This window comes from Triturus cristatus, chromosome 5_1 (genome assembly GCF_964204655.1).
Source record: "Triturus cristatus chromosome 5_1, aTriCri1.1, whole genome shotgun sequence".
NCBI classification, from domain to species: domain Eukaryota; kingdom Metazoa; phylum Chordata; class Amphibia; order Caudata; family Salamandridae; genus Triturus; species Triturus cristatus.
In genome coordinates this window covers 924,179,162-924,196,048 of record NC_140587.1, presented here as the reverse complement: position 1 = coordinate 924,196,048, position 16,887 = coordinate 924,179,162, and the positions used below count along the sequence as shown (strand labels likewise).

The following is a 16,887-nucleotide window of genomic DNA, read 5'->3' as shown; positions in this document are numbered from 1 at the left end:
CTAGACTTTCCTAAATTACTTGTAATAAATGGGAGATTAATTATTTGGTGTTAGAACTTTGAACCATTAATGGATGTTCAAGGCACTTTAACATTAATATATAATTCCACATCTATATCAAATTGATTCAACTAATCATTCTAGCAGCTCTTGCTCCAAAGAGATATACAGATAACAAAGAGACACAAGAAAAAGCATCTTTTATTGAACACAGAAACTTGGCCTGTACAGGGATCGAACCTGTGACCTTGGCGTTATTAGCACCACGCTCTAACCAACTGAGCTAACAGGCCGCCGTTCGTGCTGGGCTGGGGGACAAGCATATGAAGAATTGCTAATGTCAGTGAACCCCAGATAGTTTGAAAGCTTATTTTCAGCTGTTTACCCATAAGGTATATTTATATATTATCGACATGAAGAAACAAATATCACAAAAAAATCAATACAAATGAGATTTTCAATCTTAGTGTTAAAACTTAGAACCATTAATGTATTTTCCATGTGGTTTAGCAATAAATAACAGTTCATCATCTATATTAAATTAATTCATCTACTCATTCTATCAGCTCCTGCTCAAAGGAAATATAGAGATAAACATCAGACAGAAGAAAATGCTTGTAATAAATGAGAGATTTAGTTACTTAGTGTTAGAACTTACAACCATTAATGGATGTTCAAGGCACTTTAACATTAATATATAATTCCACATCTATATCAAATTGATTCAACTAATGATTCTAGCAGCTCTTGCTCCAAAGAGATATACAGATAACAAAGAGACAGAAGAAAAAGCTTCTTTTATTTAACACAGAAACTTGGCCTGTACAGGGATCGAACCTGTGACATTGGCGTTATTAGCACCACGCTCTAACCAACTGAGCTAACAGGCCGCTGTTCGTGCTGGGCTGGGGGACAAGCATATGAAGAATTGCTAATGTCAGTGAACCCCAGATAGTTTGAAAGCTTATTTTCAGCTGTTTACCCATAAGGTATATTTATATATTATCGACATGAAGAAACAAATATCACAAAATAATCAATACAAATGAGATTTTCATTCTTAGTGTTAAAACTTAGAACCATTAATGTATTTTCCATGTGGTTTAGCAATAAATAACAGTTCATCATCTATATTAAATTAATTCATCTACTCATTCTATCAGCTTCTGCTCAAAGGAAATATAGAGATAAACATCAGACAGAAGAAAATGCTTGTAATAAATGAGAGATTTAGTTACTTAGTGTTAGAACTTACAACCATTAATGGATGTTCAAGGCACTTTAACATTAATATATAATTCCACATCTATATCAAATTGATTCAACTAATGATTCTAGCAGCTCTTGCTCCAAAGAGATATACAGTTAACAAAGAGACACAAGAAAAAGCATCTTTTTTTTAACACAGAAACTTGGCCTGTACAGTGATCGAACCTGTGACCTTGGCGTTATTAGCACCACGCTCTAACCAACTGAGCTAACAGGCCGCCGTTCGTGCTGGCCTGGGGGACAAGCATATGAAGAATTGCTAATGTCAGTGAACCCCAGATAGTTTGAAAGCTTATTTTCAGCTGTTTACCCATAAGGTATATTTATATATTATCGACATGAAGAAACAAATATCACAAAAAAATCAATACAAATGAGATTTTCATTCTTAGTGTTAAAACTTAGAACCATTAATGTATTTTCTATGTGGTTTAGCAATAAATAACAGTTTATCATCTATATTAAATTAATTCATCTACTCATTCTATCAGCTTCTGCTCAAAGGAAATATAGAGATAAACATCAGACAGAAGAAAATGCTTGTAATAAATGAGAGATTTAGTTACTTAGTGTTAGAACTTACAACCATTAATGGATGTTCAAGGCACTTTAACATTAACATATAATTCCACATCTATATCAAATTGATTCAACTAATGATTCTAGCAGCTCTTGCTCCAAAGAGATATACAGATAACAAAGAGACAGAAGAAAAAGCATCTTTTATTTAACACAGAAACTTGGCCTGTACAGGGATCGAACCTGTGACCTTGGCGTTATTAGCACCACGCTCTAACCAACTGAGCTAACAGGCCGCCGTTCGTGCTGGGCTGGGGGACAAGCATATGAAGAATTGCTAATGTCAGTGAACCCCAGATAGTTTGAAAGCTTATTTTCAGCTGTTCACCCATAAGGTATATTTATGTATTATCGACATGAAGAAACAAATATCACAAAAAAATCAATACAAATGAGATTTTCAATCTTAGTGTTAAAACTTAGAACCATTAATGTATTTTCCATGTGGTTTAGCAATAAATAACAGTTCATCATCTATATTAAATTAATTCATCTACTCATTCTATCAGCTTCTGCTCAAAGGAAATATAGATTTAAACAAGATACAGAAGAAAATGCATCTATTTCAACATTAAAGCAGCGTTAAGTGTTTTCTTGGAGAGTGGTAGAAAGTATGTTCTTGGCATTTTTAACTTCATGTTCTAACAGAATCAGATAATAGGCTTACTATATTTATAGCATACTACTGAAGAAATAACAGATGATGAAGTGCTACTGATTGTTAACCCGAGATAGATGGAAATCTTATATTCAGCTGTTTACATTCATGGTGTCTTTAAGCATTATCAAAAAATCAAAACTAGACTTTCCTAAATTACTTGTAATAAATGGGAGATTAATTACTTAGTGTTAGAACTTTGAACCATTAATGGATGTTCAAGGCAGTTTAACATTAATATGTAATTCCACATCTATATAAAATGTATTAATCGAATCTTTCTAGCAGCTCTTGCTCCAAAGAGGTATACAGTTAACAATGAGAGATAAGAAAAAGCATTCTTTTAACTCAGACACCTGGCATGTACAGGGATCGAACCTGTGACCTTGGCATTATTAGCACCACGCTCTAACCAACTGAGCTAACAGGCCACCGTGTGCACAGTCATGGGGGACAAGCATATGAAGAATTGCTAATGTCAGTGAACCCCAGATAGTTTGAAAGCTTATTTTCAGCTGTTTACCCATAAGGTATATTTATATATTATCGACATGAAGAAACAAATATCACAAAAAAATCAATACAAATGAGATTTTCATTCTTAGTGTTAAAACTTAGAACCATTAATGTATGTTCTATGTGGTTTAGCAATAAATAACAGTTCATCATCTATATTAAATTAATTCATCTACTCATTCTATCAGCTCCTGCTCAAAGGAAATATAGAGCTAAACATCAGACAGAAGAAAATGCTTGTAATAAATGAGAGATTTAGTTACTTAGTGTTAGAACTTACAACCATTAATGGATGTTCAAGGCACTTTAACATTAATATATAATTCCACATCTATATCAAATTGATTCAACTAATGATTCTAGCAGCTCTTGCTCCAAAGAGATATACAGTTAACAAAGAGACACAAGAAAAAGCATCTTTTTTTTAACACAGAAACTTGGCCTGTACAGGGATCGAACCTGTGACCTTGGCGTTATTAGCACCACGCTCTAACCAACTGAGCTAACAGGCCGCTGTTTGTGCTGGGCTGGGGGACAAGCATATGAAGAATTGCTAATGCCAGTGAACCCCAGATAGTTTGAAAGCTTATTTTCAGCTGTTTACCCATAAGGTATATTTATATATTATCGACATGAAGAAACAAATATCACAAAAAAATCAATACAAATGAGATTTTCATTCTTAGTGTTAAAACTTAGAACCATTAATGTATGTTCTATGTGGTTTAGCAATAAATAACAGTTCATCATCTATATTAAATTAATTCATCTACTCATTCTATCAGCTCCTGCTCAAAGGAAATATAGAGATAAACATCAGACAGAAGAAAATGCTTGTAATAAATGAGAGATTTAGTTACTTAGTGTTAGAACTTACAACCATTAATGGATGTTCAAGGCACTTTAACATTAATATATAATTCCACATCTATATCAAATTGATTCAACTAATGATTCTAGCAGCTCTTGCTCCAAAGAGATATACAGTTAACAAAGAGACACAAGAAAAAGCATCTTTTTTTTAACACAGAAACTTGGCCTGTACAGGGATCGAACCTGTGACCTTGGCGTTATTAGCACCACGCTCTAACCAACTGAGCTAACAGGCCGCCGTTCGTGCTGGCCTGGGGGACAAGCATATGAAGAATTGCTAATGTCAGTGAACCCCAGATAGTTTGAAAGCTTATTTTCAGCTGTTTACCCATAAGGTATATTTATATATTATCGACATGAAGAAACAAATATCACAAAAAAATCAATACAAATGAGATTTTCATTCTTAGTGTTAAAACTTAGAACCATTAATGTATTTTCTATGTGGTTTAGCAATAAATAACAGTTTATCATCTATATTAAATTAATTCATCTACTCATTCTATCAGCTTCTGCTCAAAGGAAATATAGAGATAAACATCAGACAGAAGAAAATGCTTGTAATAAATGAGAGATTTAGTTACTTAGTGTTAGAACTTACAACCATTAATGGATGTTCAAGGCACTTTAACATTAATATATAATTCCACATCTATATCAAATTGATTCAACTAATGATTCTAGCAGCTCTTGCTCCAAAGAGATATACAGATAACAAAGAGACAGAAGAAAAAGAATCTTTTATTTAACACAGAAACTTGGCCTGTACAGGGATCGAACCTGTGACCTTGGCGTTATTAGCACCACGCTCTAACCAACTGAGCTAACAGGCCGCTGTTCGTGCTGGGCTGGGGGACAAGCATATAAAGAACTGCTAATGTCAGTGAACCCCAGATAGTTTGAAAGCTTATTTTCAGCTGTTTACCCATAAGGTATATTTATATATTATCGACATGAAGAAACAAATATCACAAAAAAATCAATACAAATGAGATTTTCATTCTTAGTGTTAAAACTTAGAACCATTAATGTATTTTCCATGTGGTTTAGCAATAAATAACAGTTCATCATCTATATTAAATTAATTCATCTACTCATTCTATCAGCTTCTGCTCAAAGGAAATATAGATTTAAACAAGATACAGAAGAAAATGCATTTATTTCAACATTAAAGCAGCGTTAAGTGTTTGCTTGGAGAGTGGTAGAAAGTATGTTCTTGGCATTTTTAACTTCATGTTCTAACAGAATCAGATAATAGGCTTACTATATTTATAGCATACTACTGAAGAAATAACAGATGATGAAGTGCTACTGATTGTTAACCCGAGATAGATGGAAATCTTATATTCAGCTGTTTACATTCATGGTGTCTTTAAGCATTATCAAAAAATCAAAACTAGACTTTCCTAAATTACTTGTAATAAATGGGAGATTAATTACTTAGTGTTAGAACTTTGAACCATTAATGGATGTTCAAGGCACTTTAACATTAATATGTAATTCCACATCTATATAAAATGTATTAATCGAATCTTTCTAGCAGCTCTTGCTCCAAAGAGGTATACAGTTAACAATGAGAGATAAGAAAAAGCATTCTTTTAACTCAGACACCTGGCATGTACAGGGATCGAACCTGTGACCTTGGCATTATTAGCACCACGCTCTAACCAACTGAGCTAACAGGCCACTGTGTGCACAGTCATGGGGGACAAGCATATGAAGAATTGCTAATGTCAGTGAACCCCAGATAGTTTGAAAGCTTATTTTCAGCTGTTTACCCATAAGGTATATTTATATATTATCGACATGAAGAAACAAATATCACAAAAAAATCAATACAAATGAGATTTTCATTCTTAGTGTTAAAACTTAGAACCATTAATGTATGTTCTATGTGGTTTAGCAATAAATAACAGTTCATCATCTATATTAAATTAATTCATCTACTCATTCTATCAGCTCCTGCTCAAAGGAAATATAGAGCTAAACATCAGACAGAAGAAAATGCTTGTAATAAATGAGAGATTTAGTTACTTAGTGTTAGAACTTACAACCATTAATGGATGTTCAAGGCACTTTAACATTAATATATAATTCCACATCTATATCAAATTGATTCAACTAATGATTCTAGCAGCTCTTGCTCCAAAGAGATATACAGTTAACAAAGAGACACAAGAAAAAGCATCTTTTTTTTAACACAGAAACTTGGCCTGTACAGGGATCGAACCTGTGACCTTGGCGTTATTAGCACCATGCTCTAACCAACTGAGCTAACAGGCCGCTGTTTGTGCTGGGCTGGGGGACAAGCATATGAAGAATTGCTAATGCCAGTGAACCCCAGATAGTTTGAAAGCTTATTTTCAGCTGTTTACCCATAAGGTATATTTATATATTATCGACATGAAGAAACAAATATCACAAAAAAATCAATACAAATGAGATTTTCATTCTTAGTGTTAAAACTTAGAACCATTAATGTATGTTCTATGTGGTTTAGCAATAAATAACAGTTCATCATCTATATTAAATTAATTCATCTACTCATTCTATCAGCTCCTGCTCAAAGGAAATATAGAGATAAACATCAGACAGAAGAAAATGCTTGTAATAAATGAGAGATTTAGTTACTTAGTGTTAGAACTTACAACCATTAATGGATGTTCAAGGCACTTTAACATTAATATATAATTCCACATCTATATCAAATTGATTCAACTAATGATTCTAGCAGCTCTTGCTCCAAAGAGATATACAGTTAACAAAGAGACACAAGAAAAAGCATCTTTTTTTTAACACAGAAACTTGGCCTGTACAGGGATCGAACCTGTGACCTTGGCGTTATTAGCACCACGCTCTAACCAACTGAGCTAACAGGCCGCCGTTCGTGCTGGCCTGGGGGACAAGCATATGAAGAATTGCTAATGTCAGTGAACCCCAGATAGTTTGAAAGCTTATTTTCAGCTGTTTACCCATAAGGTATATTTATATATTATCGACATGAAGAAACAAATATCACAAAAAAATCAATACAAATGAGATTTTCATTCTTAGTGTTAAAACTTAGAACCATTAATGTATTTTCTATGTGGTTTAGCAATAAATAACAGTTTATCATCTATATTAAATTAATTCATCTACTCATTCTATCAGCTTCTGCTCAAAGGAAATATAGAGATAAACATCAGACAGAAGAAAATGCTTGTAATAAATGAGAGATTTAGTTACTTAGTGTTAGAACTTACAACCATTAATGGATGTTCAAGGCACTTTAACATTAATATATAATTCCACATCTATATCAAATTGATTCAACTAATGATTCTAGCAGCTCTTGCTCCAAAGAGATATACAGATAACAAAGAGACAGAAGAAAAAGCATCTTTTATTTAACACAGAAACTTGGCCTGTACAGGGATCGAACCTGTGACCTTGGCGTTATTAGCACCACGCTCTAACCAACTGAGCTAACAGGCCGCTGTTCATGCTGGGCTGGGGGACAAGCATATGAAGAATTGGTAATGTCAGTGAACCCCAGATAGTTTGAAAGCTTATTTTCAGCTGTTTACCCATAAGGTATATTTATATATTATCGACATGAAGAAACAAATATCACAAAAAAATCAATACAAATGAGATTTTCATTCTTAGTGTTAAAACTTAGAACCATTAATGTATGTTCTATGTGGTTTAGCAATAAATAACAGTTCATTATCTATATTAAATTAATTCATCTACTCATTCTATCAGCTCCTGCTCAAAGGAAATATAGAGATAAACATCAGACAGAAGAAAATGCTTGTAATAAATGAGAGATTTAGTTACTTAGTGTTAGAACTTACAACCATTAATGGATGTTCAAGGCACTTTAACATTAATATATAATTCCACATCTATATCAAATTGATTCAACTAATGATTCTAGCAGCTCTTGCTCCAAAGAGATATACAGTTAACAAAGAGACACAAGAAAAAGCATCTTTTTTTTAACACAGAAACTTGGCCTGTACAGGGATCGAACCTGTGACCTTGGCGTTATTAGCACCACGCTCTAACCAACTGAGCTAACAGGCCGCCGTTCGTGCTGGGCTGGGGGACAAGCATATGAAGAATTGCTAATGTCAGTGAACCCCAGATAGTTTGAAAGCTTATTTTCAGCTGTTTACCCATAAGGTATATTTATATATTATCGACATGAAGAAACAAATATCACAAAAAAATCAATACAAATGAGATTTTCATTCTTAGTGTTAAAACTTAGAACCATTAATGTATTTTCTATGTGGTTTAGCAATAAATAACAGTTTATCATCTATATTAAATTAATTCATCTACTCATTCTATCAGCTTCTGCTCAAAGGAAATATAGAGATAAACATCAGACAGAAGAAAATGCTTGTAATAAATGAGAGATTTAGTTACTTAGTGTTAGAACTTACAACCATTAATGGATGTTCAAGGCACTTTAACATTAATATATAATTCCACATCTATATCAAATTGATTCAACTAATGATTCTAGCAGCTCTTGCTCCAAAGAGATATACAGATAACAAAGAGACAGAAGAAAAAGCATCTTTTATTTAACACAGAAACTTGGCCTGTACAGGGATCGAACCTGTGACCTTGGCGTTATTAGCACCACGCTCTAACCAACTGAGCTAACAGGCCGCTGTTCATGCTGGGCTGGGGGACAAGCATATGAAGAACTGCCAATGTCAGTGAACCCCAGATAGTTTGAAAGCTTATTTTCAGCTGTTTACCCATAAGGTATATTTATATATTATCGACATGAAGAAACAAATATCACAAAAAAATCAATACAAATGAGATTTTCATTCTTAGTGTTAAAACTTAGAACCATTAATGTATTTTCCATGTGGTTTAGCAATAAATAACAGTTCATCATCTATATTAAATTAATTCATCTACTCATTCTATCAGCTTCTGCTCAAAGGAAATATAGATTTAAACAAGATACAGAAGAAAATGCATTTATTTCAACATTAAAGCAGCGTTAAGTGTTTGCTTGGAGAGTGGTAGAAAGTATGTTCTTGGCATTTTTAACTTCATGTTCTAACAGAATCAGATAATAGGCTTACTATATTTATAGCATACTACTGAAGAAATAACAGATGATGAAGTGCTACTGATTGTTAATCCGAGATAGATGGAAATCTTATATTCAGCTGTTTACATTCATGGTGTCTTTAAGCATTATCAAAAAATCAAAACTAGACTTTCCTAAATTACTTGTAATAAATGGGAGATTAATTATTTGGTGTTAGAACTTTGAACCATTAATGGATGTTCAAGGCACTTTAACATTAATATATAATTCCACATCTATATCAAATTGATTCAACTAATCATTCTAGCAGCTCTTGCTCCAAAGAGATATACAGATAACAAAGAGACACAAGAAAAAGCATCTTTTATTGAACACAGAAACTTGGCCTGTACAGGGATCGAACCTGTGACCTTGGCGTTATTAGCACCACGCTCTAACCAACTGAGCTAACAGGCCGCCGTTCGTGCTGGGCTGGGGGACAAGCATATGAAGAATTGCTAATGTCAGTGAACCCCAGATAGTTTGAAAGCTTATTTTCAGCTGTTTACCCATAAGGTATATTTATATATTATCGACATGAAGAAACAAATATCACAAAAAAATCAATACAAATGAGATTTTCAATCTTAGTGTTAAAACTTAGAACCATTAATGTATTTTCCATGTGGTTTAGCAATAAATAACAGTTCATCATCTATATTAAATTAATTCATCTACTCATTCTATCAGCTCCTGCTCAAAGGAAATATAGAGATAAACATCAGACAGAAGAAAATGCTTGTAATAAATGAGAGATTTAGTTACTTAGTGTTAGAACTTACAACCATTAATGGATGTTCAAGGCACTTTAACATTAATATATAATTCCACATCTATATCAAATTGATTCAACTAATGATTCTAGCAGCTCTTGCTCCAAAGAGATATACAGATAACAAAGAGACAGAAGAAAAAGCTTCTTTTATTTAACACAGAAACTTGGCCTGTACAGGGATCGAACCTGTGACATTGGCGTTATTAGCACCACGCTCTAACCAACTGAGCTAACAGGCCGCCGTTCGTGCTGGGCTGGGGGACAAGCATATGAAGAATTGCTAATGTCAGTGAACCCCAGATAGTTTGAAAGCTTATTTTCAGCTGTTTACCCATAAGGTATATTTATATATTATCGACATGAAGAAACAAATATCACAAAATAATCAATACAAATGAGATTTTCATTCTTAGTGTTAAAACTTAGAACCATTAATGTATTTTCCATGTGGTTTAGCAATAAATAACAGTTCATCATCTATATTAAATTAATTCATCTACTCATTCTATCAGCTTCTGCTCAAAGGAAATATAGAGATAAACATCAGACAGAAGAAAATGCTTGTAATAAATGAGAGATTTAGTTACTTAGTGTTAGAACTTACAACCATTAATGGATGTTCAAGGCACTTTAACATTAATATATAATTCCACATCTATATCAAATTGATTCAACTAATGATTCTAGCAGCTCTTGCTCCAAAGAGATATACAGTTAACAAAGAGACACAAGAAAAAGCATCTTTTTTTTAACACAGAAACTTGGCCTGTACAGTGATCGAACCTGTGACCTTGGCGTTATTAGCACCACGCTCTAACCAACTGAGCTAACAGGCCGCTGTTCGTGCTGGGCTGGGGGACAAGCATATGAAGAACTGCTAATGTCAGTGAACCCCAGATAGTTTGAAAGCTTATTTTCAGCTGTTTACCCATAAGGTATATTTATATATTATCGACATGAAGAAACAAATATCACAAAAAAATCAATACAAATGAGATTTTCATTCTTAGTGTTAAAACTTAGAACCATTAATGTATTTTCCATGTGGTTTAGCAATAAATAACAGTTCATCATCTATATTAAATTAATTCATCTACTCATTCTATCAGCTTCTGCTCAAAGGAAATATAGATTTAAACAAGATACAGAAGAAAATGCATTTATTTCAACATTAAAGCAGCGTTAAGTGTTTGCTTGGAGAGTGGTAGAAAGTATGTTCTTGGCATTTTTAACTTCATGTTCTAACAGAATCAGATAATAGGCTTACTATATTTATAGCATACTACTGAAGAAATAACAGATGATGAAGTGCTACTGATTGTTAACCCGAGATAGATGGAAATCTTATATTCAGCTGTTTACATTCATGGTGTCTTTAAGCATTATCAAAAAATCAAAACTAGACTTTCCTAAATTACTTGTAATAAATGGGAGATTAATTACTTAGTGTTAGAACTTTGAACCATTAATGGATGTTCAAGGCACTTTAACATTAATATGTAATTCCACATCTATATAAAATGTATTAATCGAATCTTTCTAGCAGCTCTTGCTCCAAAGAGGTATACAGTTAACAATGAGAGATAAGAAAAAGCATTCTTTTAACTCAGACACCTGGCATTTACAGGGATCGAACCTGTGACCTTGGCATTATTAGCACCACGCTCTAACCAACTGAGCTAACAGGCCACTGTGTGCACAGTCATGGGGGACAAGCATATGAAGAATTGCTAATGTCAGTGAACCCCAGATAGTTTGAAAGCTTATTTTCAGCTGTTTACCCATAAGGTATATTTATATATTATCGACATGAAGAAACAAATATCACAAAAAAATCAATACAAATGAGATTTTCATTCTTAGTGTTAAAACTTAGAACCATTAATGTATGTTCTATGTGGTTTAGCAATAAATAACAGTTCATCATCTATATTAAATTAATTCATCTACTCATTCTATCAGCTCCTGCTCAAAGGAAATATAGAGCTAAACATCAGACAGAAGAAAATGCTTGTAATAAATGAGAGATTTAGTTACTTAGTGTTAGAACTTACAACCATTAATGGATGTTCAAGGCACTTTAACATTAATATATAATTCCACATCTATATCAAATTGATTCAACTAATGATTCTAGCAGCTCTTGCTCCAAAGAGATATACAGTTAACAAAGAGACACAAGAAAAAGCATCTTTTTTTTAACACAGAAACTTGGCCTGTACAGGGATCGAACCTGTGACCTTGGCGTTATTAGCACCATGCTCTAACCAACTGAGCTAACAGGCCGCTGTTTGTGCTGGGCTGGGGGACAAGCATATGAAGAATTGCTAATGCCAGTGAACCCCAGATAGTTTGAAAGCTTATTTTCAGCTGTTTACCCATAAGGTATATTTATATATTATCGACATGAAGAAACAAATATCACAAAAAAATCAATACAAATGAGATTTTCATTCTTAGTGTTAAAACTTAGAACCATTAATGTATTTTCCATGTGGTTTAGCAATAAATAACAGTTCATCATCTATATTAAATTAATTCATCTACTCATTCTATCAGCTTCTGCTCAAAGGAAATATAGAGCTAAACATCAGACAGAAGAAAATGCTTGTAATAAATGAGAGATTTAGTTACTTAGTGTTAGAACTTACAACCATTAATGGATGTTCAAGGCACTTTAACATTAATATATAATTCCACATCTATATCAAATTGATTCAACTAATGATTCTAGCAGCTCTTGCTCCAAAGAGATATACAGTTAACAAAGAGACACAAGAAAAAGCATCTTTTTTTTAACACAGAAACTTGGCCTGTACAGGGATCGAACCTGTGACCTTGGCGTTATTAGCACCATGCTCTAACCAACTGAGCTAACAGGCCGCTGTTTGTGCTGGGCTGGGGGACAAGCATATGAAGAATTGCTAATGCCAGTGAACCCCAGATAGTTTGAAAGCTTATTTTCAGCTGTTTACCCATAAGGTATATTTATATATTATCGACATGAAGAAACAAATATCACAAAAAAATCAATACAAATGAGATTTTCATTCTTAGTGTTAAAACTTAGAACCATTAATGTATGTTCTATGTGGTTTAGCAATAAATAACAGTTCATCATCTATATTAAATTAATTCATCTACTCATTCTATCAGCTCCTGCTCAAAGGAAATATAGAGATAAACATCAGACAGAAGAAAATGCTTGTAATAAATGAGAGATTTAGTTACTTAGTGTTAGAACTTACAACCATTAATGGATGTTCAAGGCACTTTAACATTAATATATAATTCCACATCTATATCAAATTGATTCAACTAATGATTCTAGCAGCTCTTGCTCCAAAGAGATATACAGTTAACAAAGAGACACAAGAAAAAGCATCTTTTTTTTAACACAGAAACTTGGCCTGTACAGGGATCGAACCTGTGACCTTGGCGTTATTAGCACCACGCTCTAACCAACTGAGCTAACAGGCCGCCGTTCGTGCTGGCCTGGGGGACAAGCATATGAAGAATTGCTAATGTCAGTGAACCCCAGATAGTTTGAAAGCTTATTTTCAGCTGTTTACCCATAAGGTATATTTATATATTATCGACATGAAGAAACAAATATCACAAAAAAATCAATACAAATGAGATTTTCATTCTTAGTGTTAAAACTTAGAACCATTAATGTATTTTCTATGTGGTTTAGCAATAAATAACAGTTTATCATCTATATTAAATTAATTCATCTACTCATTCTATCAGCTTCTGCTCAAAGGAAATATAGAGATAAACATCAGACAGAAGAAAATGATTGTAATAAATGAGAGATTTAGTTACTTAGTGTTAGAACTTACAACCATTAATGGATGTTCAAGGCACTTTAACATTAATATATAATTCCACATCTATATCAAATTGATTCAACTAATGATTCTAGCAGCTCTTGCTCCAAAGAGATATACAGATAACAAAGAGACAGAAGAAAAATAATCTTTTATTTAACACAGAAACTTGGCCTGTACAGGGATCGAACCTGTGACCTTGGCGTTATTAGCACCACGCTCTAACCAACTGAGCTAACAGGCCGCTGTTCATGCTGGGCTGGGGGACAAGCATATGAAGAATTGGTAATGTCAGTGAACCCCAGATAGTTTGAAAGCTTATTTTCAGCTGTTTACCCATAAGGTATATTTATATATTATCGACATGAAGAAACAAATATCACAAAAAAATCAATACAAATGAGATTTTCATTCTTAGTGTTAAAACTTAGAACCATTAATGTATTTTCCATGTGGTTTAGCAATAAATAACAGTTCATCATCTATATTAAATTAATTCATCTACTCATTCTATCAGCTTCTGCTCAAAGGAAATATAGATTTAAACAAGATACAGAAGAAAATGCATTTATTTCAACATTAAAGCAGCGTTAAGTGTTTGCTTGGAGAGTGGTAGAAAGTATGTTCTTGGCATTTTTAACTTCATGTTCTAACAGAATCAGATAATAGGCTTACTATATTTATAGCATACTACTGAAGAAATAACAGATGATGAAGTGCTACTGATTGTTAACCCGAGATAGATGGAAATCTTATATTCAGCTGTTTACATTCATGGTGTCTTTAAGCATTATCAAAAAATCAAAACTAGACTTTCCTAAATTACTTGTAATAAATGGGAGATTAATTACTTAGTGTTAGAACTTTGAACCATTAATGGATGTTCAAGGCACTTTAACATTAATATGTAATTCCACATCTATATAAAATGTATTAATCGAATCTTTCTAGCAGCTCTTGCTCCAAAGAGGTATACAGTTAACAATGAGAGATAAGAAAAAGCATTCTTTTAACTCAGACACCTGGCATGTACAGGGATCGAACCTGTGACCTTGGCATTATTAGCACCATGCTCTAACCAACTGAGCTAACAGGCCACTGTGTGCACAGTCATGGGGGACAAGCATATGAAGAATTGCTAATGTCAGTGAACCCCAGATAGTTTGAAAGCTTATTTTCAGCTGTTTACCCATAAGGTATATTTATATATTATCGACATGAAGAAAAAAATATCACAAAAAAATCAATACAAATGAGATTTTCATTCTTAGTGTTAAAACTTAGAACCATTAATGTATGTTCTATGTGGTTTAGCAATAAATAACAGTTCATCATCTATATTAAATTAATTCATCTACTCATTCTATCAGCTCCTGCTCAAAGGAAATATAGAGCTAAACATCAGACAGAAGAAAATGCTTGTAATAAATGAGAGATTTAGTTACTTAGTGTTAGAACTTACAACCATTAATGGATGTTCAAGGCACATTAACATTAATATATAATTCCACATCTATATCAAATTGATTCAACTAATGATTTAAGCAGCTCTTGCTCCAAAGAGATATACAGTTAACAAAGAGACACAAGAAAAAGCATCTTTTTTTTAACACAGAAACTTGGCCTGTACAGGGATCGAACCTGTGACCTTGGCGTTATTAGCACCATGCTCTAACCAACTGAGCTAACAGGCCGCTGTTTGTGCTGGGCTGGGGGACAAGCATATGAAGAATTGCTAATGCCAGTGAACCCCAGATAGTTTGAAAGCTTATTTTCAGCTGTTTACCCATAAGGTATATTTATATATTATCGACATGAAGAAACAAATATCACAAAAAAATCAATACAAATGAGATTTTCATTCTTAGTGTTAAAACTTAGAACCATTAATGTATGTTCTATGTGGTTTAGCAATAAATAACAGTTCATCATCTATATTAAATTAATTCATCTACTCATTCTATCAGCTCCTGCTCAAAGGAAATATAGAGATAAACATCAGACAGAAGAAAATGCTTGTAATAAATGAGAGATTTAGTTACTTAGTGTTAGAACTTACAACCATTAATGGATGTTCAAGGCACTTTAACATTAATATATAATTCCACATCTATATCAAATTGATTCAACTAATGATTCTAGCAGCTCTTGCTCCAAAGAGATATACAGTTAACAAAGAGACACAAGAAAAAGCATCTTTTTTTTAACACAGAAACTTGGCCTGTACAGGGATCGAACCTGTGACCTTGGCGTTATTAGCACCACGCTCTAACCAACTGAGCTAACAGGCCGCCGTTCGTGCTGGCCTGGGGGACAAGCATATGAAGAATTGCTAATGTCAGTGAACCCCAGATAGTTTGAAAGCTTATTTTCAGCTGTTTACCCATAAGGTATATTTATATATTATCGACATGAAGAAACAAATATCACAAAAAAATCAATACAAATGAGATTTTCATTCTTAGTGTTAAAACTTAGAACCATTAATGTATTTTCTATGTGGTTTAGCAATAAATAACAGTTTATCATCTATATTAAATTAATTCATCTACTCATTCTATCAGCTTCTGCTCAAAGGAAATATAGAGATAAACATCAGACAGAAGAAAATGCTTGTAATAAATGAGAGATTTAGTTACTTAGTGTTAGAACTTACAACCATTAATGGATGTTCAAGGCACTTTAACATTAATATATAATTCCACATCTATATCAAATTGATTCAACTAATGATTCTAGCAGCTCTTGCTCCAAAGAGATATACAGATAACAAAGAGACAGAAGAAAAAGCATCTTTTATTTAACACAGAAACTTGGCCTGTACAGGGATCGAACCTGTGACCTTGGCGTTATTAGCACCACGCTCTAACCAACTGAGCTAACAGGCCGCTGTTCATGCTGGGCTGGGGGACAAGCATATGAAGAATTGGTAATGTCAGTGAACCCCAGATAGTTTGAAAGCTTATTTTCAGCTGTTTACCCATAAGGTATATTTATATATTATCGACATGAAGAAACAAATATCACAAAAAAATCAATACAAATGAGATTTTCATTCTTAGTGTTAAAACTTAGAACCATTAATGTATTTTCCATGTGGTTTAGCAATAAATAACAGTTCATCATCTATATTAAATTAATTCATCTACTCATTCTATCAGCTTCTGCTCAAAGGAAATATAGATTTAAACAAGATACAGAAGAAAATGCATTTATTTCAACATTAAAGCAGCGTTAAGTGTTTGCTTGGAGAGTGGTAGAAAGTATGTTCTTG

General features: G+C 33.2%; 14 non-coding genes across 14 annotated transcripts; all 14 read right to left on the bottom strand.

Moving 5' to 3' along the window:
* Nucleotides 1-219: 219 nt before the first annotated feature.
* TRNAI-AAU (transfer RNA isoleucine (anticodon AAU)) lies at nucleotides 220-293 on the bottom strand. Its single transcript has one exon. It is a non-coding gene; the product is annotated as a tRNA-Ile (tRNA).
* Nucleotides 294-2,010: 1,717 nt separating this feature from the next.
* On the bottom strand, nucleotides 2,011-2,084 carry TRNAI-AAU (transfer RNA isoleucine (anticodon AAU)). The gene has a single exon. It is a non-coding gene; the product is annotated as a tRNA-Ile (tRNA).
* Nucleotides 2,085-3,460: 1,376 nt separating this feature from the next.
* Nucleotides 3,461-3,534, bottom strand: TRNAI-AAU (transfer RNA isoleucine (anticodon AAU)). Its single transcript has one exon. It is a non-coding gene; the product is annotated as a tRNA-Ile (tRNA).
* A 523-nt stretch (nucleotides 3,535-4,057) lies between these two features.
* On the bottom strand, nucleotides 4,058-4,131 carry TRNAI-AAU (transfer RNA isoleucine (anticodon AAU)). Its single transcript has one exon. It is a non-coding gene; the product is annotated as a tRNA-Ile (tRNA).
* Nucleotides 4,132-4,654: 523 nt separating this feature from the next.
* On the bottom strand, nucleotides 4,655-4,728 carry TRNAI-AAU (transfer RNA isoleucine (anticodon AAU)). The gene has a single exon. It is a non-coding gene; the product is annotated as a tRNA-Ile (tRNA).
* A 1,973-nt stretch (nucleotides 4,729-6,701) lies between these two features.
* TRNAI-AAU (transfer RNA isoleucine (anticodon AAU)) lies at nucleotides 6,702-6,775 on the bottom strand. Its single transcript has one exon. It is a non-coding gene; the product is annotated as a tRNA-Ile (tRNA).
* A 523-nt stretch (nucleotides 6,776-7,298) lies between these two features.
* Nucleotides 7,299-7,372, bottom strand: TRNAI-AAU (transfer RNA isoleucine (anticodon AAU)). Its single transcript has one exon. It is a non-coding gene; the product is annotated as a tRNA-Ile (tRNA).
* A 523-nt stretch (nucleotides 7,373-7,895) lies between these two features.
* TRNAI-AAU (transfer RNA isoleucine (anticodon AAU)) lies at nucleotides 7,896-7,969 on the bottom strand. Its single transcript has one exon. It is a non-coding gene; the product is annotated as a tRNA-Ile (tRNA).
* A 523-nt stretch (nucleotides 7,970-8,492) lies between these two features.
* On the bottom strand, nucleotides 8,493-8,566 carry TRNAI-AAU (transfer RNA isoleucine (anticodon AAU)). The gene has a single exon. It is a non-coding gene; the product is annotated as a tRNA-Ile (tRNA).
* Nucleotides 8,567-9,348: 782 nt separating this feature from the next.
* On the bottom strand, nucleotides 9,349-9,422 carry TRNAI-AAU (transfer RNA isoleucine (anticodon AAU)). Its single transcript has one exon. It is a non-coding gene; the product is annotated as a tRNA-Ile (tRNA).
* Nucleotides 9,423-13,186: 3,764 nt separating this feature from the next.
* On the bottom strand, nucleotides 13,187-13,260 carry TRNAI-AAU (transfer RNA isoleucine (anticodon AAU)). The gene has a single exon. It is a non-coding gene; the product is annotated as a tRNA-Ile (tRNA).
* A 523-nt stretch (nucleotides 13,261-13,783) lies between these two features.
* TRNAI-AAU (transfer RNA isoleucine (anticodon AAU)) lies at nucleotides 13,784-13,857 on the bottom strand. The gene has a single exon. It is a non-coding gene; the product is annotated as a tRNA-Ile (tRNA).
* A 1,973-nt stretch (nucleotides 13,858-15,830) lies between these two features.
* Nucleotides 15,831-15,904, bottom strand: TRNAI-AAU (transfer RNA isoleucine (anticodon AAU)). Its single transcript has one exon. It is a non-coding gene; the product is annotated as a tRNA-Ile (tRNA).
* Nucleotides 15,905-16,427: 523 nt separating this feature from the next.
* TRNAI-AAU (transfer RNA isoleucine (anticodon AAU)) lies at nucleotides 16,428-16,501 on the bottom strand. The gene has a single exon. It is a non-coding gene; the product is annotated as a tRNA-Ile (tRNA).
* Nucleotides 16,502-16,887: the final 386 nt, after the last annotated feature.